Source organism: Heterocephalus glaber, unplaced genomic scaffold, assembly GCF_053883595.1.
Source record: "Heterocephalus glaber isolate CG9 unplaced genomic scaffold, H.glaber_assembly_v1.0 deba00001472, whole genome shotgun sequence".
In the NCBI taxonomy this organism is placed as follows: Eukaryota; Metazoa; Chordata; class Mammalia; order Rodentia; family Bathyergidae; genus Heterocephalus; species Heterocephalus glaber.
The window spans coordinates 82,816,337-82,843,440 of record NW_028258315.1 but is presented as its reverse complement, the minus strand read 5'-3'; the positions used below and the strand labels follow the sequence as shown (position 1 = coordinate 82,843,440).

General features: G+C 35.2%; 1 protein-coding gene and 1 pseudogene across 2 annotated transcripts in view; both read left to right on the top strand.

Annotated features, from left to right (window-relative positions):
- Nucleotides 1–27,104, top strand: part of Kcnh8 (potassium voltage-gated channel subfamily H member 8) — a 347,961-nt gene that overhangs the window by 162,217 nt on the left and 158,640 nt on the right. The gene's annotated exons all lie outside the window — the stretch shown is intronic.
- LOC147826444 (elongin-C pseudogene) lies at nucleotides 25,164–26,068 on the top strand (annotated as a pseudogene).

The following is a 27,104-nucleotide window of genomic DNA, read 5'->3' as shown; positions in this document are numbered from 1 at the left end:
TCTCCGTGTAGAAGGCTGTTTCCTCCCCTCTATTATGACAAGTCTTTACTCTTCACTTTCAGTATAGGTCACAATCAACTCCCCACTTTCTCCCTGTTTTCCCCCTTCTTTGATATTTTACAAGGTTTATCTTTGCCTCTCATATCTAAAGTTAATAATAATGACAATAGTGACACCTAATTTTCATGGTTCTCATGTGTCAGGCACTATTCTAAACAGTTTTCTAGAATAACAGGTTTTACTCTCATTTAATTATCACAAAATACCTCTGTGTAGGTGTTAGTATCACTGCCATTTGTAGAGATAAATAAGTTGAAGCCTAAAGAGGGTAAGTAACTTGCTTAACCTCATACAGCTATCAGGAGATACAGTGAGGATTTGAACCTGTACTTTCTAGTCCGAGAGCCCAGAATATTCCTTCTGCTATTTTTACCTTTCACTTGACCTCTTTTGCATGTTAGATACATTTAATTTAAATCATTGTTTACTGTGTGTATGGCATGGGGACTTTTTGCCTCTTGGCCATCTTACATTCATTTGTTCTACTCGATCACATATTTGTGAGAAAGGGGGTCAGTATTTCCCCACTCACAGACCATAGTCCTGGTCAGATTTTTTTTTTTTTCTGGTCAGATTATTATTCTTTGCTGTAAGGAACAGGGAAAGGCAGTGTTACCAGAACCCCTGCAGTGGATCCTGGTCTCATGTGAGCCATGACAGCAAGGTGAATTAGAGAATAAAGACAGGAAACTTCTTCAACTTAGAGAAGAAGCTGGGTTATGGGCCTGATCAATGCTGCTCTGGACAACAAAGACAAAGGCACCTGGAGTTTGCCACTATTTATTGGGTTCATAGGGAATAGCAGCTAACTCAGAAGGTAGCAATGATGTTAAACTGAGAAGGATCTGATAATCGGAGGAAGTATCACATGGCTCAGAGGGAGAGTAGCCGTAATCCTAAATTGATAAGGATCTTATGCTGATGAGGATCTCAGGTTGATGAGGATCTTATGTAGATTAGGATGGTAAGATGAGCAAAGATGTCCTTACAACAATAGGTGGAATGAGTTAAGCTAATAAGGAATTTGTCCCTTCCCAGGTGAAACGTTTCTTAGTACTGGGTTCTCGAGGAACCAGGATGTCTTCAGCTGATGTAATCCTGACCTTGAGCATCACAGCATCACAGGACCATTCTGGTGTCAGCTATGATGAGAGGCAAAATTAGAGTTCTGTTTCGGCGTGTCATAGCTGGCCTAGAGGCAAGAAAACTAGGCCTAATCATAATCGTGAAATGATTTTTCCCCAAAATTATGTAGAATGGCTCCTGACACACTTTGGCTCACAGGCTTGACAGTTGGTATCTGATGAAGGCTGGCTGGAACATAGCTGTATACTTCTCTGATGCAGAACTTGTTTAGTTTCAGAAAGAAAATCCCACTACAGTAAAGGAGGTAAGAAATGCCAGGATATGTACTTCTCAGATTTGAATCTGAGATGATAAAATCTTTGGAGTTTTTCTAAGAATTGAGTTAAAAAGAGCCTTGATCAAACTTCCTTTTTTCCTCATTTAGCCAATTTGAGTAGAATCTTATTTCAATTGCTACAAAAAGTATCTTAATATAAAAAAAGACTCTTTCAGATCAAATGGTGAATTTTTAAAAATAAGGGGTGCCCTTCTCAAATCTTTGCTCCTGATAGTGTTTTGAACTTACGTGTGTATAATATGTGTAATTTCATAAGCACACTACATGACTTGAAACCTTGTCAGTAATATGTATTGAACTCATTTTGAAAATTAGCTAAACCAAAATTCATGCTAAGTGTACTTCAAATTACATACTAACTTAGATTTAACTTTGCAGCAAGTTCAATTTAAATGTCTTTATTTGAAATCATACACTAAAAATGCAAATGTTGTAGATACATCAATAGCAAAGGAAGAGGTAAAGTACTTGTAACTCTCCTTCCACTCCTTTTCCTTTTTTTTTTCTTTCTTCATTTCAGAACATGAAGAAGACCAAGCTTTATGACCCATTTGCTGTGCAAGATTTCTTGTTATGAACTAGTAAACTATATTACAAGGAACACTCTTAGAAAGGGAAATTTGGCAAGCTATGTGTTTGAATAATCCTTGAGCATATTCTCAGACTCAGGCCTGAATTCTCCTATACATACTTTGAATATATTAAATAATATCACCTTTTGACATCCACTTTATTAAAAAGAATGGAACTATAAGCATAGAACATTTCTGGACCATCTACCACTTCTTAGAACACATTCTGAGAATATCGGGAACAATCAGAGGTTCTGGTCATGTGATATTAGTAAATATTATTCTAGGTAAAGTCTGTAGATATTATGATGGATAAAAATATTCTCCTAGGTGTTATGTATTATTAAAATAGCTCAAAGAATTTCCTCCTTCACTGCTTTTATGAACCATTTAAGTGGAACCGAGGAACACATGCTATGTATTCCACAAGGCCCCTTCCAGCTCCAGCTTCCTTGAAAAGACAAAGCCTCATAAAACATTATTAACAAATACAGGTGACTGGTTAGGAGCCCAAATTTACAAATCCCTGATCTAGATAATTGACAAGTGATTTCTCCTTCAAACCCTTCTCAATCCTAGATTATTTTTTACTGAAAAGAGCATTAAAATAGGGATTCTGGATGCCTGGCTCCAATTATGACTTCTGTAATTACTACACATTCCTGGCCATCATGCTTTGGAAAGTCTTACTGATACGGATCTTATTTCAATCATCGGATTTGGTATTTAACATGTGTTAGCTAAGAGCTAACAAGATTGTGGTTGATGATGTACTTCATGTTGTACAATACTCTAACTATTAGTCATTAAAACCCCTGTAGCCTTAAAAGATGGAGATCAGTTAAGGATTTAGGTTAAGAGGGCTACATTTCTGGTCTGTAGTGAAGACAAGGAAGAAAAATTGTTCTTCAGTATGGTCTTCGAAGTGCTTACAACACTCGAGTTGCAGGATTCTGCAGAGTGAAAATTAGGAACTGAGGTATAAGTATCATAAGTGGTAAAGAAATCAATAGTTTAATTTTGATTCAACGGGTATGGCCAGGGGCATTTAGGTCTATGCAGGAGTCTAAGGAAACTGTAGGGTCAAAAACAGTCAAGAATTGGGAGCCTAAGAAACTGGAGAGTACAACTAAGATGATAAGAAATGAAAGCTTCACTACACTCTCTGTGTTAGCTCTGCAAACCCTGGTCAGCTGCCTTCTCATTCAAGAGTTTCTTTTAATGAACTTGGGATGTGTTTGTCAGCTCTTATTTTATAAAACTTAAAGGTACTTAGGTAAATCATAGCACCAACACACAGCAAGTACAGATGAAATAAAATGTTGCCATACAGAGAGAGATCCTTTGAGAATGTTATTTCAATGACTAAAAAGAGAACAGAGGTGTTAGTCAGCTTTCAGTGGCTGTGAAAAAAATACCTCAAATAGGCAGTTTAACAAGAGGAAATATTATTGGGCCCTTGGTGTCAGCAGTTTCAGTAAATGGTCACATGGCCCTATTTCTTTGGCCTATGTTGAGGCCAAACATCATGATAAAGTACATTGTGAAGCAAAATTTCTCACCTCATAGCATGTGGGAAGTGAGGACAGAGAGTCTCAATGTCCCTTTCAAAGGCATCTAGGGCACACACACCCCCCATGGCTCAACTTCCCTCCATGAGCGCTCACCTCTCCAATTTCCACCATGTCCAAATAGCACCATCACCCGGGGACCAAACTTTCAATACATGAACTTTGGGGGGAATACTTAGGATTCAAATCATAACAATATAAGGGGTGATCAAAAATAAAATGAATGTTTAAAATGAAAGAAATAACATTGCAAGCACTCTAGAGGCTGAGGCAGGAGGATTGCCATGAGTTCGAGGCCAGCCTGAGATATGATAGTGAGTTCAATGCCAGCCTGAAGTATATAGTCAGATCCTGTCTCAAAAAAAAAATTATAGTAAAAGACACATTACCATTAATCTTCCTCAGAGTCCCCCCTCTTCCTTTAAAGACATTTATCACAGCATTCTTGCCACTTTCTGAAGCAGATCAGAAAAGCCTCTTTCATGTGGGCAAATGATGTCATTCTCCATCATGACATTGCTCCATGTTACACATCTCTTCTGTTATGGTAATTTCTTTCCAATAAAAGACATTACCGTGTGTCCTCATCCACCTTATTCGTCAGATCTAGCCCCAAGTGAACTTCTGGATCTTCGGCAAAGTCAAAATGTATATGAAAGGTAAATGTTTTGAATCAGTTCAGGACATTGAGACAGCCATGACGGTGCAACTAAACCATTCAAGAAAGAGGACTTCAGGACTGGTTGTATGAGTTAATAGCCTATTAATAGATGAACACAATGTTGGTCTATCAAGAATGCTTTAGTGTGCCTCAAAGTATTTCTTTTGTGCTCTTAGAATAAGTTCCCCAAAATAAATGAACTATCTGTATGATTTTAATTTAATGAATCAAGAATTAAGGCCAGAAGATCAGAACATTTTATTTTAGATATCACTGAGGTTACTACAGTCATAATTTGGATTTAAGTAAGTAAGACACTCATTTTTCTTTCATGAAAAAATATCAGTGCTGGGGTTAAAGCTCAGTGGTAAAAAAAAAAAAAACAAAAACTAGCTTAGCATGCATGAGGCCATGGGTTGACTCTCCAGAGCTACAAAATAAAGGAAGGAAGGAAGGAAGGAAAAGGGAAGGGAAGGAAGGGAAGGGAAGGAAGGGAAGGAGGGAGAAAGAAAAGGAGGGAGGGAGGGAGGTGGAGGGAGACAAAGGGAAGGAATGAATGAAAGAAAAACTTCAGGGGAATATTTTATAGTTGGCCATCATATGTAAGAGTTGTTTAAAAAGAAGATCTCACTGGGGATTTAACTCAGTGGTTTCGCTGCCTACTGCGCAAGCTCAAGGACCCAAGTTCAATCCCCGATACCAAAAATAAATAAATAAATAAAAAGAAGATCTCTACAGTCAGAGGCTTAGATCACTATTTGTGGACCTGATGTGCATGACTGGAAAAACAAAGATCAGTTGGAAGTTTATTGTCTCCAAATGAATACTGATGTTACTCCAATTATTAATGTCTGAGCCAAAGATTTAAAAGAAATTAAGTCATTCACCAGTTTCAAGTCATTTGTCTTCTGTGTAACTCCATTTCCTTATTTTGGGGGGAAAAAGTGAACATTTCTAAAACTTTTTTAGTGGTTTGTCTTTTGTGCCTGCATTGTGAATACATCATATTTTTGGTTGAGGATATGGAAGGATTTAAAAATTTATATAAAATGATACAGAGCGATTTTACTCACCTTTGGCACTAATGACATTTTAAGTCAGATATTCTTTATTTGGGGGGTGAGGGGCTTGTTCTGTTTAATGTAGGATTTTTAGCAAAATCTTTTTCTGTACCCACTAGATACCAATTGCACCCACATATCAATTTTACAACCCTAACTGCTTCCAGACATTGTCAGATATCCCCGGAAGGCCAAATCCTCCTCAGCCTGAGAAGCCCTGGTACACTGAAACTGTCACTGCATAACACACAGCATTAAGGAAAAGAAGTGGATTCATACTAATACTGTAAGATGGTTTAACAGTTGAGCTTTGGAATTGAACTGACTTGTGTTATCCTGTATTTTTTAATGGGACATGATTTCATAAGACTTTCCATGGAAAGTTATCATTTAGAAATGAAGCAATCTTCCATAAAGGGCTCTCTCTCTCTCTACTCCTCCTTGCTCTTATATATCATATTGCCAATAACAACAATAAGAGGATTGGATTATTAACTATTTTTTTAACCAGAGATCGAATTCAGAGTAGAATTAATGAAGCTGCATCTCAGAGTGGAAAATGAAATCAAGTTTTCATCATTGGTACCAAATATCCAACACACACAATTTAAAGAAAGGATTTAAACATTTTTTTTATTAGTACATGCTTGCAGCTTATTGATTACATTTATCTTTGGGGGAGGAAGGGTTTATTTTTCCTCACAGTATTGGAGATTTCAGCTCTCTGGTCGGCTGGCTCCAAGGCAGGAATGTCATCATGGAAATGTGTAGTGGGCAAAGCTGCTTATTTCACAGTGGCAAGGAAGGCAGGCACAGGGGAAGAAAAGCAGGGAGAAACATTCCCTCCAAAGGCACGTGCTCAGTGACCCACCTCCAACTGGGCCTCACCGCCTAGCCACACATTCAGCTATGAACATCAGTAGATTAATCCAATGATAAATATAGTGTCACCATGATATGATCCATCTCATAATCCAATAAAGTTGATAATCAAGCTTTACTGTCACAGATATTATCTCAGGAACCCTATGAATCAGGTAGCTCACCGTCAAATCTCCCTTAATACCATTTTTTTTTTTGACAAGTCACATTGTCTACTTTTCCTGAGGGTCAAATAATGTGATTTATTTACCACTCCCTCTACAGATCAGTGGCTGGCACAAGGTGAATAGATGCTTGAAAACAGGATGGGATAAATAGGTCAAATGCATTTGTTGATCTTACAGATAAGAAGCTGCATGTATTTTCAACATCTTCTGGTTTTCCCTCTTCCCCCTTGTTCCTATGTTTTCCTCCTTGACTTCTTCCTACATTGATTTCTTTACAGATATCCTATTCCACCCCTAGCTCAGAATATGGCCAAGACTTTGTCACTTTGATTTTTATAAACCTGAGAAAAGCTCAGAACCAATAAGCTCCAAGGAGTTTCAATATAGGACAGTGAGGAATACCAGTGAGAAACAATATTATATCATTTCATTACCCAATATGGCTATAATAAAATTATTACTGCTAAAAGTCATCAGACAGATTTGAAATAACTATTTACTTTTAATATTTACATTAGAATACTTATAAATTTGCTTTTCATCTTTAATTTTAATGCAGTCTATACCTGTCAGACATGGATCAATTTTCTGTAGAACTTGATTATTTTTCAAAATTACCAATTTTTAATTGACTAGCTGTTCTCAAAAAAGGAGGACCTATAAATTACAAAATATTACATTATATAAGCAAAGGACATGGATTTTGGCATTGGACAGAATTAGATGCTGATTGTCACACTGACTCTTGTAAACTCTGAGGATTCAATCACGGTATTAAACCTACTGAGTTTCAGTGTCATTATCTTTAAAATAGGCCAATGAAGAAGAGTATAAAGGAAAACCCTAACTATTGCCTAGGAGGGTATTTGCATAATGTGGGTAGCTGTGAGTCAATCGTAGTGAGTGAGTATGGTGAATGTAATCCAGGAGGTGATGGTGGTGGCAGGAGACACAGCTTTGTGCAATTGCAGTTCTCCCTGGTAATTTGCTAATGCCCTTTTCTGAGTCAGGCTTAAACAGAATCTCTGTCTCTGTCAAATGTCAGCATTCTGTTGATTGTCAGCTAATCCTTGCTAAGTAACTATTGTTCCCAAGGAATATTTATATTTTAATAGAGGTATTCTTGATGTCAGGTATAGGCTTAAGGGTTTGAATGAAAATAGAAACTAAGGTGATACTACTCTACCCATCTGTCTACATTTTCCTAATGATTTGTTGTCTCCACTTCAGGATCTCCAAACTAGTTATACTAGTTAGTCTTTGCTGCATACCAAATTTTCCCCAAATTAAAAAGGGTAAGGGTGTATTACTTCCCATAATTTTACTGTCAAGACTTTGTGGTTGTTCTTTTCAAATCATGTAAACTAGAGTTATTTGTGTAGCTGCCATTAACTTGGAATGTGGCTGAGACCAGAACATCCTAAAAGACATTATATAAGTACCTGGAACCTTAACTGAGGAGGGTGGAATGGTTGAGGGCTGTCTAAAATATCTACAGTTCTCTGTCTCTCTGTCTGTCATTATTCAGTTGAATCTTGCTGCTTTACATAGTAGTTGGATTCCAAGAGGACAAATATCAGAGCTCGATCAATCCTCTGACTACCTAGAAAGGGGAACAGCCAGGCCTAAAGAAAAAAAGACAGTAGAGACTTCCATAGTTTCAAAGTATATGGGGAGGCCAGGAGGTCAGTGCCTCAGAGCAGCCAAAAACAAAGACACTCCGAGTTTGCCACTATTTAGTGGGTTCATAGGAAATATCAGATGTCTCAGAGGGCAGCGGTGATCCTACGACAATGAGGATCTTACACTGATGAGGATCTTAGGTCGTTGAGGAGTTTATGTTGATAAGGAGAGTGAGATGAGCAAAATGTTCTTACAACAGTAGGTGGGATGAGTTAAGCTGATAAGGAATTTGCCCCTCCCCAGGTGAAAACCATTCTCTTTTTGAATCACTACTCTCTCTTCAGCTGATGTAATCTTGTCCTTGAGCATCACAGTCACAGCATCACAGGACCACTGAGGCCTCAGCTGTCGCGAGAGGTAAAAAGACTAGACCTCAGACAGCCCTAACCATAATTTAATTGTGAAATGACTTTTTTCCCAAAAAGTTATGTGGAATGGCTCTGACAGACAAATGTGGAAACTGTATATGTTCAGAAATCACATACCATTCCTTCTGCCATTTTCCTTTTTTGAGAAAATATTTTAATCAATACCTATTCATTTCATAAAATATTATGTTTCACTGTGTTTAATGTAATTTGATCAGATCTATCTCCCATTATTCTCTCTTATACTTCCCCCTCTCTCTCCTCTCTATTATTCCCTTCTTGTCTAATGATAGTTTTCCTCCTACCTACTTTCATGTCATCTTGTTTAGATTCCACGTATTAGGGAGAACGTCTGATACTTATCTTTCTCAGTCTGGCTTTTTCACTCAACATAGAGATCTCCACTTGCATTCATTTTCCTGCAAGTGACATAAAATTTCTTTTCTTCTTCTTTTTTTGGGGGGAGGGGGGTTACTGGGAATTGGACTCATGGCCTTGTGCTTGTGAGGCAGGCATGGTGCCACTGAGCTAAAATCCCTGGCCCCAAAATTTTTTTCTTTATGGTTGAATAGTACTCCATAGTATATCTACACCACATTTTCTTTATTCAATCATCTGTTGACAGGCACTTAGGTTAGTTCTATATCTTACTTTGTCATTTTCTAATAGTCAAAGAAAGTCACAAGACCAGCCCAAACTCAAGGACAGAGAAAACAGTCTTTACCTAGTTATAGGAAAAAAGGCAAGTATGAATATGAATATGAGGATTAATTGGTAGTCATAGTTACAATCTACCATTTCACCCAAATTTCTCCTTTCTCCTTTTGTCTTTCCTTTTTTTTCCCCTATCTTTTCTCTTAAGGTCAGCAGAATCATTAGTTTCTTAGGTTAGAGGACGAGTGGTTGTCATCATTCTCTTTAATGCAGGATATTTAGTGAAAAGACAGACTGTTAGCAGCAAGCAGGCCTCCCATTGCGACCTGAGGATACCTGTTCCAAGGTGGAGGTACATGACACAGAGCAAAGTACATCAGACTCTTACCTCAGTCTTTTCATTTGCAAACTAAATGGGTGGACTTACCTAAGTTGAGGTTTATTTTGTTATTGCTTATGCATTGTGATCAACTGAATTTTAATAACCTCTCAATAAATGTTACTTTATTTCCCATGCTTCTACACCTCTCTGATTTTTCTATCCCATTACCTTTTTTCAGAAGAAACAGGTTTTTTAAAAAAAATTCTAGACGCTGCCTATAACAATCAAACATTTTTCCTAAGCCTACTGATAGTGTTCAAAAATGCTTCAGGATTTATTGACCATTTTAACAATTACTGTTCTCTTGTGGTGCAAGCACCCCAACATCCCTGTGTTTCCTGCGCTATTGCTACCCCAAACCTTGGTTAATAATTTCCTCTTGCCAAATAGTCCATTTACCTACTATCAGATCCGTATGGTATCCTTTGTCTTATGGTCTAAGGCTTCTAGTGCTTAATACTATTTACAACCTTTTGTGTTAATTGTGTATGTTCCTAAATTCTCTCCCTCAATTTTGTGCTCCATGATGATATTGGGGAGGAGGTCTTTTTCTCCAAGTATTCACTCCAAATTTCACTCACTCTAGAACTACCCCTTTGTCAACTTTTCAGTGACAGAATGTTGAATTGAATTCTTCCCCCAAATAACTAACGAGACATTAAAAAGTTTGCTTTTAGCAACACATCATCCATGAAACATTGCAGAGTTACTCAATGTCTTAATAAATTCTGTGGAAAAAATAGAACTAGAAAGTAATAGCTATGATTAGGGACAATTGGGTGATTGTAATTTTTAAAAAGACAAAATTGAAGAAAACACATTATCTTTCTTGATTCATACATTATTCTGTGTGATTAGAATTTACATAAAAGAAACTCCTAACCAATATGTGACTAAGCATTAAAATAAAATAGTGAATTTGAGAATTTGTTTCTGTCATATTGTAAAAGTTGCTATAGTTAGAATATTCCGGGAACATTTTTGTCTTTAGTGTGTGTTGCTAGATAATTGGCTTATGATGTCCTTGATTATTACTGTCAGAACTGTGTCCTAAGAGATTAAATAGCTAAAGGACAGGTTGTATCAGTCCATTGAGGTTTGTATAGCTAAATACCTGTTGGTTGGTCTTTCTGCCTCTAAAATAATTCTTTTCTGTCTAAATCCAAAAGTAAAATCTAGACCTCAGCTTCCCTTTCTAAATTTCCCTAATTTTTTTTCAGAGTTAAGATTAAACACTCTTGCATGTTATGCAAGATTCCCTAACACATTGAACTTAATATTTATCTCTCCCATCATTCACCACACACTGGATTCATTACCCATAATATATATAATATTTTCCCCAAACCATTTAGTGTGTTAAGATATTTTCATTCAAGCTGTCTCTCTCTCTGTCTGTCTTCAATGAGTTTGGCCCAAAGTATCTTTTTTCCGCCCAGATCACAGGCCAATTTCCCCACAGATACTTTGTTGCCCTTGTCACTCTCCCTTTCAGACTTATCCCTTGTGTTCCACAAGTACTTCCACTAAGTACTTCCGCTTAGTGCTCACTCGATTATACCTCCCTATTCTTTATCATTTCCATCTTCCAATAAGGTACGATCTTCACAAAGTCGAAACTTGCTTGTGTCACCTTGGTACTCGCAGAATCTTCCTTTTACCTGATTGAGTCATAACAAGACTTCATGAATTCTCAACAACCTTTTGTGAAACTGTGTGACAGTCATGTATTTTGACATTTAAATTGAATTAATGTTAATTTCATTTTGGGAGCATCAGAATTGTCCTGAGATTAGTGTCATTCTGGTGTGTTATAAATACAAGATTCAAAAAAAGTAAATAAATAAATACAAGATTCAGAATAATATTTTGAGTTTAAAATTGGAAATAGGAAAGACAAACAATCCTTTTCAATCTTAACCATGAATAGGATAATGTTAGGTTTTGTTTTGGTATTATCTAGTACAAGCTTAGAAGAGTCATCCATACACAATATTTCTTAGGCAACTTTTACCAAAGAAAAACTCTTTGTCATTTCTTCATAACTTGTTCAGCTGTGGAAGAGTTCCCATAGGCAAATCATAATTATATATTATTATGCACCTAGTCTTTTGGACTACATTTCAATGCCCAAATTCCCTCAAATAATTTTTCCATTCTTTCTTAAAATGTCACATTCTCTACAGTAGAGGTAAAATTCAAAATTGCAGTACCCGAGACCTCCCTGGAACGATAGAAATCTCCAACTGCTAATGCCAAATAAAAATTCCTGGAATGTAGATTATTTTTTGCAATATGGTATAACATTTTTTAATCAAAATTAATGCATTGTTTTCTAATATTGTAGGGAATTTTACTGGAGATTTTTCTCATAGTCCAAGTTTCTGGTTATCTGATGTTGGTAACAGTAATAGCTACATGTTGACTTTTAGAAGAATTTAGACTCTGAGGTGGATCTTCTGCTGTTACAATACCAAGTCTAGTTCAAATACAATTAAATGTTCAGGATTAAAACAGTTACACTTGTAAAGGTTCATATTCACAATGACCACATCATATTATTTAGTGAGGAAGAATATGTATTTAATTATTAGTACTTAAAATACATATAGTATCCATTTTTTAATTATATTAGGTTTTTGTCTTTTTCTTTTTTTGCCGGCGGGGTACCGGGGATCAAACTCAGGACTTTGCACTTGCAAGGCAGGCAGCAGAACCACTGAGCTAAATCCCCAACTATATTAGTTTTTTTAAACATGCATTTCACCTTTGTAGACTAAATTTCCAACAAAAGACTTCAGATCTCTTTCTTTATATTGGCTCTTTCAAGATGTCCCTACCCAACAATGAACATTGCTTTTGTCTTAAAATTTAGATTTATTTAATTTAACTATGTACCTGCTGAAGCATATACTAATGATCTATAGAAAATATTGACACAGCAGGTCAATAGGCAAAATAATCATCAGAAAATTGTTTTTCCTTAGATTCTTTTATTGGTACATTTTAGGTATACAATACACTTACATTTATCATTGGGTGCTTGTACCTGTACATGATGTACCTTGGTTCTAATTTTTTTCCTATTTCCTGTCCTCCCTTCACCCCCTCCACCCTTCCCTATTTACAAAGACTTTGTTTCCATTTTTTCCTTTTCTCATGATTTTTCCTTTCCCTTCTTTCCTTTCCCCTAACCCTCCCACTTCCTCTACCCCTTTGGACATTTTCTTCCTATTTCCCACTATCAATTATTCATTTTAATCATTATTTACATTTTAAGTTTCTCATACCAGAGAAACTATTCAGTATTTTCACATGTGAATCATCACAAAATATTAATAGGTCTAGAGTTTTAATTGTCTGAATATCTGATTGAAATCTATCATTCTCAAGTTAGCTTTGATTATGCAAGGTTTAGTAATTCTGGAAAACTCAACCTTGGAACTCCAGTTTGGAGAGGTATCATTGGTCAAGTACTATATAGGAAGACTCCAGCTCTTATCATACAGAACTTTATTACTGTGATGAGGGTCATGATGATAAAGATATATGCATTTCTACAATTCACTCCACTTCCCTCATCTGAGCTTCTTCTCATCTGAGAGAAGTGGAGTGAATTGTAGAAATGCATGGTCGTAAGGCGACCATGCAGTGTAGGTTGCATCTACTGGGGGCAAATGTTATGACATCTCTTGAGTTTTATCAACTGTTTATATGTATGCATACAATAACTCTCATTAAATTATTGGTGATCATTAAAAGAAAATTATCTTAGCCTTGATATAGTTATTTCAGGTTGTTTTTCTTTTTTTACCAGAAGACACTTTTATGAATTCAAGAAATTCAAAGAATCACTGTTCAGAATATCATTTCTGTCTTGTTTTGACTGCTTTCCACCAGTATTATTAAGAAACACAGATTTTGTAAATAGTAAAATATTTTAGTATCCCACTGGCCTCTTCTTCTGTTAACTTTTGGGTGGTTATTTTTTTCTGATTGTAAAATGTATACATTTTAATTGTAAATGTAGGAACAAATCATTTTTAAAATCAAAAATGACTGATGGTTGGACCTATATTGATTTACAACCATAAACTTTGATATCTTTTAGTGTGCTTTAAAATGTTTTAGATAAAACAAAAAACAGAAGAGAAATTCTAATGATATCAGTGCGGCTGTTCTGTAGCTATAACAACAACACTTAAAATGGAGAAACATAAATTAACAAATATGAAAGTAAATAAGTCTTTAGAGTTGTTTTGTAGTTAGATATATTTTTAAGTTATATCAAGGAATTTCATTGCTTTGAATGATTATTTAAAAAAACCTTGAACTTCACACTCAGAATTTATTCACTTCTGGAATATCTTATAACTATTAATTCTTTAAAGTTTTGAATTCTTAATATTAGTTTATCTTACTTTCTCACTTATTCCCCACTGTTTTTCAGCTTGGACCACTGATGTTTAAGTAGTTATCGTAGGCAATTCTGCTTCTCATTCTCAAGGGACAGTGACGTGCTCTTGTAATATACCTACTATTTTTTTTTTCCTGATTCCTTCTAACTTAATAAGAGGTCTTTTATTCAAAAGAAAGCCCATTGAAGGCCTCCCATTGAATTCTATAGCAATTTTTCTTTTCTCTTTTATTATCCAAATCTTGCATGAAAACTCCTTTCAAACTTCCACCAGTCAGTTGCATAAATTCCCCTTACACCACAACTAAAGTTAATAAAACAATTACATAGATAAAAATATGATTAAAGTACTGTAACACCAAGCAGTAACTCATTTTTCTGTATTTCTGTACCAAGTTATCAGTAACGAGGTTTTTAAACACCGTAATAATCTGTCCTTCACACCAGTTTCTTCTGTGAGCTAAAATATCTCCTGCAACATCCAAACCACTTCTCTAATAAGTGTACTTTTTCTAGTTTGACAAATTTAGAACTAGTGTTGTTATTTTGAATAGCATTATTCTTTACCTATTTGGTAATTTCTAATTTTTTTTCATGACAGAACTTTTTCGTTGAATAAAACTTTCAGAATCCCATTTAGTAAAATAGATACGAGGTAGCAGCATTACTCTCGAACTTTGGTTACTGACCTAGAGCATTTAGCTGGTGGCTTTTTGTCTCATTCCCATATTTCTAACTCCCGCAATATCACCTCTAACCCTAGGAACCTGAAGATCCAATCATAAAAACCACTGCTGCTCAGCAGCTGAGTATTTGATAATATTACAGAATTATTACATTCTGATGCGATGGACATTGTGCTTGTATTTTTCCAACATTTTTCATATATATGTACATATGTAAATAGATAAGTAGAGAGATAATAGATAGAAGATAGATAGATTAGGATGACCTGGAGGAGGTAAGTGAGTGGAAATAAATAAAACTATACCTGTATTCATACTTGCTTAAGCTGGGTGATGGGTGTATCAGCTTGGATCACTGATGTTTAAGTAGTTATTGTAGGCACTTCTGCTTCCCATTCTCAGGGTTCTTCAGATAAACAGTAGCAGGTAGATAGATGGATAGTAAATACATAGATGCATAGACAGTGACATAGCTAGTTACCTAGATAGGGATACAGAGGTGTACATTTGTGTGCACAAGGATATACTCCAAGGAATTGACATATGTAATTGCATAGGATGGCAAGTACGAAATCTGTAGGCTCAACTGGAACCTCTCAGGTGGAAGCCAATGATTCTGTTTCAAGGTAGAATTTGTTCTTCAGAAAATTTCCACTTAACTATATGCGGCCACTTACATTTCAGTGATAATCTACTGAAAATCAACTGATTGGACATTTTAACTGTATCTAGAAAATACTTTTCCAGCAATATTTAGTGTTCAAATTATTTACAATTATAATCTAGTCAATTTGATGCATAAAATTTTGGATTACAGTGCACCATTTTCTGTTTTATATGAATTTGTAATATTCTAAGATTAGACTTACACAAATAGGTTTCAGGTTGTAATTTTTGAAAGTGACCCCACGCTGTCTTAGAGTTTCAGATTTTCAAGTGATATCTTGATGCTCTAAGATCATAAATTTGGTAAGGGTCAAGCTTCTAATTTGACCACAAATCCAGTATTTGATTCAGGTTTTGAAATAGATAAGAATGAGAAATGTGTCTCAAAAGAAAATTCTGATACTAGAGTATTTTAGACTATTGATTCTATGTTTACAGTGTTGGTTTTTTTATAACTCTCCCTCAAAAACCAAATCTACAACCATAAAAGAGTAAAAGTGTCTTTGTTTAATCTAGATTTGCTTAAAGTGGATAAGTAGATTTGGATATGCATTTGTTAATCCAGTAAACCTCTAGTGAAGGGCGAGAATTGATACAAGGGCTCAAATAAGACCATCTACTATATAATCAATATACAAAGCATGTGAGCCTCAGACACTGACCAGTGTTAGGGGTGAAGGATGTTTGAGTCATAACGTATCTCACACTGAAGACTAATTTTCTATTAATAGGAAATATCTTGGAAGCTATACATTCCGTTTTAGAAATTATATTTTTTGGGAAGGGTGGGACATATAGATATTTTTCACTATGGTTAAAAAGCATGTAACCCAGAATCCCAGTAATCTAAGAATTCTAACTTAGAAATCTTAATAAGTATTTCTAATTTAAATTAATTATGGCCTACATTTAATATCTTTGATAATAAGGAAAAGAAAACAATACAAAACATTAAAAATTCCATCTTGTTGTCAACCTAGTGTGTAAGAAGGATGAGGAAGTTTTCCTCACCACAGGGCAGATGGAAAAGTTGATACACCCCAGGTCCCAGAAAGTAAGCCAAAAGCACTCAGAATTTTCCTCATTATCTTCCCCTGACTTAGATACTCAAGATCTCTACCAATTGGAAATGAAGCTCCATAATTTTGATGTGTCTATTTTTTCTTGTACACATATTGTACTCAAAATATTTACCTCAAAATGTCAATAAAATAAGTAAATTAAAAATAATTACGTGAGAAGCTATAGAAACACATATGAATTTGTAAAATACAAAGTCTAGCCCTTCAGTAGTCTTGAAAATTTCTCTTAAAAACAGATTTTACAAGGCAGGAGCTGAAAATAATGATGGTGACAATGACTGTTTGATAAGCGATGCACCTAGCCAAATTCCCTATCATCCAGGCATCCAAATGCCCATTGCCCTCCAAAATACCTAACAGGGAAGTATTTTTCTTAGTATGTTCATTCATTTAAAAAATTAAAGAACCAATTATTGACCAGGGTCCATTTTAAACATCCGTAATACAGTAATAAGCCATATGTATCTCAAAATGTATGAACAATAGATATAAAAAATATACATTTGCCTTATAGACATGTAAATGCATATCTTTTATGATAAATTTTATGGCACATAAGAATAAAGTATTTTTAACTAAATAAATTCATTATAATCATTTTACAATAGATGAAATCACATGCTTTGAGGGATAACCTTTTTCAAATTCACACAAACTGATGGGATGGGCTAACACCACTGAACATACAAAATCAATTCCAGGATTTTATGCCACTCAAATTTTCATGTGTTGAAAGCAATTAAAAAGACCTCAATATACCACTAGAAATTAATAAAATAGACTAATACCTCTTCACAATCTGAAAGTATTTTCAATTCTTTATTGTGAAATAACTAGATTCTCAGGAAGTATGGAGAGGCCCAGTACCCTTCACTCAGTTTTCCCAGTGGTTAAAATTTATATGATTATGGTGCATGTCAAAACCAAGAAACCAATTTGATATAATACATGTGTGCAGTTTTATCCAGTTGTATGTGTACATTTGTGTAACCAGAAACATAATCGAGATACACAGCTATCCCATCACCACAAAGGTCTCTTTCTTCACATCCTCCTATAGTTGTAGTGTCATCTCTCCCTAACCCCTGATAACCACTAATCTCTAGAGAATGTTACATAAATGAATAACATAGCATGTAACCTTTTGATATCAGTTCTTTCACAGAACATAATACTCTGGAGAGCCATCCAAGTTGCCATCTACTTAATTTGTTCTTTTTTGCCCCCTCTGCTATATTTCATGGTATGGATACACCAGTTTATTTAACCATTCACGCATTGAAGGACATTTTGCTTATTTCCAAATTTTGGAAATCTGTTGTGAACAGCTGGACATGGGTTTTGTGAGATTGTTTATATTTCTCAGGATAATTATCCATTTTTGCTTTTTTACATGGTAAGTATATGACTGGGATTTTTTTTCCTTTAAAAAACTGCCAAAAAAATTCTTTTTTTTTTAACAGCTCAACAATTCTTTTTTTTATCATTATTCTTTTATTGGTACATTTTAGGTATACAATGTTTACATTTATCATTGGGTGCTTGTACCTGTACATGATGTATCTTGGTTCTTACTTTTTCCCCATTACCTGTGCACCCTTCACCCCCTCCACCCTTTCCTATTTACATAGATTTCTTTTCCATTTTTTTTTCTTTTCTCATAATTTTTCCTTTCTCTTCTTTCCTTTCCCCTTCCCCTCCCACTACCCCTACACCTTTGGACCTTTTCCTATTTCAAATTATCAATTATTCATTTTAATCATTTTAATCCTTATTTACACTTTCAGTTTCTCACACTAGAGAAACTATTCAGTATTTACACATGTGTGTACTATTTATTTCACTTAAGAGTATGGCTTCAATATGCATCCATTTAGCTATAAATGTCTCTAGTTTCTTGTTCTTTATGGCTGAGTAGTACTCCATTATATTAAAAAAAAACAACACATCTTCTTTATCCAGTTTCCAGTTGATGGGCACTTGGGCTGTTTCCAAGCTTTAGCTATTACAAACTGTGCCACTATAAACATGGGTGTTCATATATCAGTATGGAGATACCTCAAAGAACTAAGGCTAGAGGTCCCATTTGACCCAGCTCTTCCCCTGCTGGGTATCTTCCCCAAAGAATTAAAAGAATCATACCACAGTGATATATGTGCCAAAAAATTTTCTAGAGTGACTATATCACTTTACATTAGAAATATATAAGAAATCCATTTTCTCTCTATAAGCATTAGCATTTTATTATTGTAACTATTTTCTATTATAGTTATTGTAGTAGGTATATATTGATATCTATAGTCACAGTTTTCAGGGCCTAATGGTTAGTGTTTCTTAACATCTTTTCACATGATTATTTGTCATTCTTACTACTCTTTAGTGACATGTTTCTTCAAGTCTTTCACTTATTTTCTAATTGGATTGTTTGGTTTTCTTCTTTCCCCCCCTCCATTAAGTTTATTGGTACATTTTAGGTATAAAATACAGTTACATTCATCATTGGGATCTTGTACCATTACATGAGTCTCTTGGTTCTTATTTTTTTTCCCCTTCCCTTGCCCTCCTTTCACCCCCACCACCCTTCCCTATTTACAAAGACCTTGTTTCCATTTTTCTCCTCTTCTCATATTTTTTCCTTTCCCTTTTTTCCCTTCCCCTACCCCTCTCAATTCCCCGGCTCTTTTAGACCTTTTCTTCCTGTTACACAATATCAGTTATACATTTTTAAAATTACAATATTAAGATCTAGGAGACATTACCACAGATTTTACAGAATTTAAAAGGATATAGAAAGCATATTACAAAAATCTTTTTTGAAATCAATGTGACAACTTCTAAGTACCTTGAAAGACAAATTAATGAAACTAACTCTGGAGGAAATATAAAATTTGAATAGCACCTATTAAAGAAAGTATATTCCTAGCTTAAAAACCTACCTATATGACAACAGCAGGCTCATATACATTTTAACTGATAAATTATATCAAACAATTAAAGCAGAAAAAAGAAGGAACACTTCTCCCCTCATTTCAGGAACTCGACATTGTGCTAATCCTAAAACTGGATAAAGATAATAGAAGAAAAAAGTATGAACATAGATAGAAATTTGTTTAACAAAACAAACTATTGGAAGTCAGATCTGGCAGGATGTAGAAAGTGGTTTTGTTATAGGGATGGCAGTGTTGGTTCAGCATTGGAAGATCCACCCCCAAAAGTAATCATTTTAACAGAGGAAAGGAAAAAGCCATATGATCCTGTCAGTAGTTGGAGAAAAAGTATTGGACTAAATTCTACAGCTGTTCATGGTAAAAGCTATCAGGAGACTAGAAGTAGAACAGAACCTTCTCAACAGATTAAAGACATGTACTCCATACTTCCAGCGAGAATACCTTATATGAATGGAGAAGATACAATGCTTTCTCCTTAAGGTGAGGAACAAGGGCAGATATGCTTACTCTTTATCTGTCCATTAAACTTTGAAACCTAGGCCCCCCAAAATAGTCTGGCAATAAAATGACACAATTAGGATAGGATTGGCAAGGTAGAAGCAAAATCTTTATATGTAGATGAAATGATCATCTACAGAGAAAATACTAAGAAATCTCTAGGAGCCCCTAGAACTTGTACTTGAATTTAGCAGGATTAGAAAACACAAGGTATATATAAAAGTTCAGGTCTGTGTATACTTGCTATAAATGAAGAATTGGATATTGAAATTTAAAAGTTATGTAGGAGTACAAAGGACCTAGAAAAGTTAAATAACAAAAACAAAAACAAAACAGTGTTGGAAGATGTTTAGTACCTAATTTTAAGACTTCTTCTAAAGCTACAGTAATCAAGGCAGTGTTGGTGTAAGGAAAGATATATAGATCATTTGAATAAAACAGAGAATCTAGAAATAGAACCACATATATATGGTCCACTGAGTTTTGAAAGATTATTTAACATTAGCATTTTATAGAATATAAACTCAATTCAAGAGCCGAGGAAGAGATAGTGTTTGCAGCAAACGGCACTGCAACACCTGGTATCTGTATATAAAAAATTAACCTCAACCCTTTTTTTCCATACATGAAAATAATTTGAAGGGATCTATGAACCTAAATAAGAAAGCCTAAAAGTATGAAACTTTGAGAAGAAATTATAAGGGAAAATATTTATGAATTCAGGGTAGGCAAGAACTACCTAGGATACAAAAGACATGATGTATAAAAGAAAAAAATGGATAAATGAGATTCCATCAATATTTAGAACTTTAAATGACATCATTAAAATGAAAAGTGGTCCTTAAACAGACCATATTTCCAATGCATATAACCTATGACCAGAATATATAAAGAACTCTTACAGCTCATTAATAGACAACCCAATTAAAATGTAGACATAAGAAGATGATAAATAGCCAGTATAGCACAAGGAATGGTGTGCAACTCTAGAATCAGAAAAATACTAATCAGTACAATAATAAGATTGAATTATACACTCATTAGGGAGATGAAGTTAAAAGTTTTAAAAACCTTGTCATGACTTTTTCTTTTTGTTGGATTCTCCCCCTTTGTGTTTAATTTGTCATGCCCAATGGATTCATTCTGCTGGGTTTCCTGGTGTTGTGATCCTCACTGTCTTTTCCTAGGGTATTGTCTAAAATTTTTTGGAGTGCCGGTTTGGTATTCACAAAGTTCCTGAGGTGCTCTTTATCATGAAAGTATCTTATTTCTCCATCAATTTTGAAAGATAGTTTTGCAGGGTACATCAATCTGGGTTGGAGGCTGTTTTCCTTTAGGGCTTGAAATACATCAGCCCAAGCTCTTCTTGCCTTGAGGGTTTGCATTGAGAAGTCTGCTGTAATTCTGATGGGCTTTCCTTTGTATGTGATTTGTTTCTTTTCTCTCACTGCTTGTAGAATTTTGTTCTTCTATTGGATTTCTGGAATCCTAACTATTATATGCCTATGTGTAGTTTTTTTTTGGTTAAGGCTAGCTGGAGTCCTATATGCCTCACTTATCTGTATGTCAAGTTCTTTTCCCCTGCTTGGGAAGTTTTCTGCCATCACTGCTCTGAACAGTTTTTTTATATCATCTGCACTCTCTCCTCTTTCTTCATTGACTCCAATCTGTCTTATGTTATTCTTCTTTGCATCATCTAGCAGCTGCTGGATTGATTTCTCATGTTCCCTTACAATTTTAAAGCAATTTTTCTTTTCCTCCTCACTAATTGCAATCTTATCTTCTGTATGTGAAATTCTATCCTCACATTGGTTCATTCTGCTGCTCAGACTTTCAACGGAGTTTTTAATCTCTTGGAAATCTGTTTGTATCTGTTTTATGGATTCCATTTGTTTCCTATGTTGGGATTCCATCATGTTCCTCAGATCCTCTATTTTTTTATCTGTGTTCTCTCTAGATTTATTAATCATGTCTTGCACCATGAGCAAAATCTTTGCTGTTATCTGAGTAATTATTTCTGATTTCATTTTTCCCAGATCCTCTTTTGTTGCCAGTTCAGAGAGTCCAGGTGGTTGAGTATCAGATTGTTTCATCTTGTTTCCCTTTGGGATTGCTGTAGGTGATCTGGAAGTCTGTTTTTGTGGCTTGTTTATGTGTCTTCTCATTTCCACGGGGTGGGGTATGCTTCTGGGGCCCACTCAGCTCACCTTCCCTGCCCTAGGAGCTTGGGATGGTGGTAGGGTAGCTTCCTTCTGGGTGCTGGGACCGGCTCACCTTCTCTGCCCTAGGAGCCTGGGATGGCAGCGGGGAAGCTTCCTTCCAGGTGCTGGGACTGGCTGAGCTTCTCTGCTCTAGGAGCCTGGGATGGAGGTGGGGAGCTTCCTCTGGGTGCTGGGACCAGCTGAACTTCCGACTACTCGTGTTTTTAGGTGTCAGCCTTGGAACTCAGTCCCCTCTTCTCTCTGTCTTCCCAAAGCCAGCCTCACTTGATCCAGCCACATTACCCTGAAGTTAACTGAAGGTCTGACCTGGGGATGTCCAAGGGCTGGCTCTGCTTCTGGGGTAGAGGGATGGGCACTTTTTCCGAAGAACTTTCCTTCACAGTTTCATTGAGCATTCTCAACTACCTCCCACCCTCCAGTTTGGTGTTCTTAATGTTGAGTTTTGAGACTTCTTCATATATTCTGTCAGATAGGTGGTTTAGTAATATTTCCTCTCAGTTTTAATTTTCCTACAAATACACTAATTTCAACCTTACGTATATTATTAAAATTCATTGCTGACCTCATCAATTGTGTTTAAACTAGACCAACAGAAGATATTCGTTTAGGAATGCCAACACATAATGCTAATAAAAAACTGACCAAATGCAGTTGGATTTATAAGTGTTTTTAAATTTCTACAGACAACAATTCATTTCTTTCTATACCCAGTTTGTTTTAAGCAGTCTGCTTCTGCTTATCCTAGAATTGCAGATGAGTAGGCTTTTCTTTTTTTTTTTGGTACTCTAAGAGTAACAAATTCATAACAATTCAGTATATGGAAAATCATAACACAATTCATATAACTCTCTTAAAATATGATTTGATGATGACTTCCAATTGAATTACTCAAAATTGGGCCAGGGATTTAGCTCAGTGGTTCTGGTGCCTGCTTTGCAAGCACAAGGTCCTGCGTTCGATCCCCGGTACCAAAAAAAAAAAAAAAGATGTCACTGAATTACTCAGAATTGCAAGTTTAAGAACGCAGAAGATATAAATTCATGTCTTTTCTTAACTAATTTGGACCACTTATCTATGAATTCAGAAGGACTCTTCAGTTTGGAATAAATCAGGCCTGTTTGTCATCCCCTACAATATTCCCCTTTCAGCTCTAGTCATTTCTGTGTGTCAATAGCTTTTTTCCGCAGGGGGACATCCACAGTCTAGACAGTGACTCTCACCAGTCAGACGACTACTTAACACCCCTAACCATAACCCCAACCCAACCAGCTGTCCCTACGGGGCCTGAGAACAGTGGGTGAGCTGCAAAACTGGGAGCACCAAGTGTTCTCGGGTCAAATTTTGTGTAAAGGAACGCAGGGAAGACTGGGCAGAGAAGATAGGTTAAAATGTAATTACAGAAAGATACTGGCTGACTCCAACTCAGGTTCAACACAGGCTACATCCAAGTGGCCTTTGGTATTTTTGAATCAAGCAGCAGGCCTCCCTTTATACTCCCATATGGACTGGCAATTGGACACAGGCTATTCTGGAAATGGGATTTGATCTTTGTCAAGGCCAATGTCTTCAATGGAGGGCAATTCCAGAGTGGACTGAGGGCTGAGAGGAGAGTTCTGGACAGGCTCACTTCCAGCAACTGTAGGCTTAAGTCCTTTAACCTCTGGGCAGTGTATCTGTAGCATGTGCTACAACTCTGGAAGAGTCTCATTCTTCATTTCTCTCATAAAAATAGGACTTAGTTACTGAAAAGTGGCTACTTAGCATATAAAACCTTGAAAAAGTTTGTATGTATTTTAAATTCATGTTGAATGAACTAAGTAATAAACTTTTGCTTTAATTGTGTAAAACTAATAGTACAGTCACAATTCTATTGTCCATATATGTTTCTCCCTTAAGCTCTTTTTATAGTCAGTATCTGTGTTCTTTTGTTAATTATGTGTAGGGTTATTTTATATAATGGGAGGTCAGTGATGGGAAAAAAGAAAGCCTAGAGCAAAACCAAACTATAAATTCACCAAAGTGTTAGATTATTTTTCAAAGATGGCATTATAAAAATATTCATTTTTTTCACACCCTTTGTAACTCTAGATTTTGTAAAATGCAAATTTTTTTAATATTCAAAGAAATGAATGCGTATGTACTCTATAATTGCAATTCAGTTTATAGAGGATAAATGCAGTAAAAATTTGGAAGGAAATATATGAGATTTGATATTGAAGGTAATCAAGTATTCTTTATTTTAAATTTTTCTATATTTTCTCAAATTTTCCATAATGAGTTTATATTACCTTTGTTTTCTACTTTAAAAAGATGTGGTCTTTTATAAATTGTCAAAACTGTCATCTCATTAAATATGGTTATACCCTTAGCTACTGATACTCTGTATCTAGTCAGCAATGATAATTTTTATTGCTTGCAAAATGGGAAGTTGATTTTGTTAAAGAAATGAAAGTTATGTAAAAAAATCACTATTTACAGAGATGGCTTCTTCTTTATAAATCTGCTGAAAGATTTGTGAGTTGAGCCCATCCTTTATATAAATCTCATATGACTGTGGTACATTTTTCTTTCAATGGACTTCTACGTTCAGTTTACTGATGTTTTATTTAATATCTTTGCATCTGTGTCCATAAGTGAAAGTGTGCTATGATTTTTTTAATACCCATGTAGTTTTGGTATTAGAGTCTTATACACTTAAGTATTCAATTCAGAAATGTTCAGTCTTTTTTATTCTCTGAAGCTGTTAAAATAATTATTTCTTCCTTCAAAGTTTGGTAACATTCACCTTTAAAAATATTTAACATGGGTCTTAGAAAGTGATAACCAATAGAAATGAAATAGCTTCTTTCTCTATTTCTTCCACTGTTACAGATCTATTTATGGCTTTTATTAGTTTTTAGACCTATTTTGCTAAGTGAGTCCTCCTTTCAAAGTATTCATCTAATCTGGAGGACTATGCAAGTATAATTTTGCAAAATTTAACCTCATAATTTTTAAGATCTAAAAGGTATGGACCTTTTAATCAGTATTATTATATTATCTCTATTTTTGTCCTTGAATAGAATTGTCAGCTTTTAATTGACTACAATTTTTTAAAAAAGTTTTGTTTCTATTTAACTCATTTTTATTTCCTATAAATTTCCAACTTACTCTTATTTATTCTGCTCTTATAGAATATTATGTTTGTGTTGTGACTTGAAGAATAGTTCTGCATGTTTTGAATTTCAAATACCTACTTTGTTTTATGTATTTGTTTTATGATATCTTATAAAATACATGTGCTGTAAGTTAATTTTCCTGTGATCCACGTTTGATTGCATTCATTGGGTTTGAATACCAAGTAGGCTTAGAAACATTTCTTTTTTGAAACAATATTCTAAGCAGCCTTAGAGTGTGGGCTGTGGCAGTAACGAAGGGCCTGGCTCTGGGGGCTGAAGTGTGCCAACAAGAAACTACTAAAGTCCCCATGGGACCACGGGGAGTTATTTAAGAACGTAATGGATGGGAGAAGAAGACCATCCAAATAGATGACTACGAAGGCCCTGATGCCATGTATGGCAAATTGCTATCTTCCATGGGGATGAATTAATTGTGAAAAGAGAGTGTGTACTAACATAAGGAGCAATAAAAGCCATGATGAGTGACCCGGTTAGGTCAGTCTGCTAAAAATGAAACCAGTGAGGTCAGTTTGAGAGAGATTCCCTTCACATGTGCTTTCAAAATCTGCTTTACCTACAAGGTTTGCTACACTAACAACTCCAACAAGATTTCCAAATTTCCCATCACACCTGAAATAGCACTGGAACTGCTGATGGCTGTGAACTTCCTAGATTGTTGAATAAAGTCAATTATAAATAAACTGCTACCTTTTTCTTTTCTTTTCTTTTCTTTTTTTGGTACCGGGGATCGAACTTGGGTCCTTGGCTTGCGCACCAGGAGGCAAAACCACTGAGCTAAATCCCCGGCCCCTAACTTTTTTCATTATTTAATAGGTACTCATGGTTCAGTTAGTAATTATTTTCATATATAGCATGTTACCTGTATGCAGTTGAACTACAAAGTTAATTGAAAAGCAAATTATCTTCCTTTCTTTCTCATAACAATCAAAGTTGAAATGTTTGCCACTTTGTTTCAGCAAGTTGAGAACATTTTCACAAACTGTAAACAGATATGCAAATTCAAAATATAATACAATAATATCCATTCATTTCCAAAAGTCTGTAAGTAACTTCACTTACTAATTTTTCTTAAAATAAAGAGGTAGAAAGAGCATTAAAAATTCAAATGGTAATAGTTTGAACCATTAGACGCATTTTTTTTTTCACCAACATGACTTTGGGGGGGGTGTGGAATATGTTTGAAATTCTCTTCAGTACAAAATGAGTGTTCCAAGTGCAGCTGAACAGAATGGACACTCTGATAGATACCATAGACATATATGTTTATTATCTACCAATTATCTGAGAGAAGTTTAAACTACATCACTGTGATTTTGAGTTTTCAAATTTCTTATGTTTCTAACAGCCTTTTGCTTTCAATGGTATATATTTCACATAAAAACTCATAGCTTTCATTGTAATCTTTTACTAAGGGCTTTTTCTTAGCTATCTTGAACCATAAGTCTCTACTTTAGTATTTAAATGAGGAACTTGCTCTAGCACCATTAAAAACATTTTATGAAAATAGGTTGCAATGCAAAAGGGAAAATCTGAGGCAATGTGGAGAAGAAAGGGAACCTAAGATGATAATAGGAGAGGGAGCATTTTCCAGTATGTCTATTTTGATACAAGAAAGCAAATGAAATGAGGAAGATCCTGTCTAGCACATAAAATAATTTCTAGGGGAGATTCATTTTGACTCTACTGGATAACATCTCTAAGAACTGTCCACTGCTCAGTGGCCTGTACTTTACTATGCTAAGTTAGAAGAAAACATAGTGAGATCATTGAGAATTCAAATATCAACCATTCATTTATTAACTGTTCAAATTCAGGAAAGTACATAATTTCTGGGACCTTTAGTTTTCTTTTCAGTAAATGAAAAAACTAATGCCTAATAAAGTAAGTATTCAGTGAAAACCAAGACCAAATTCCTAGTATAA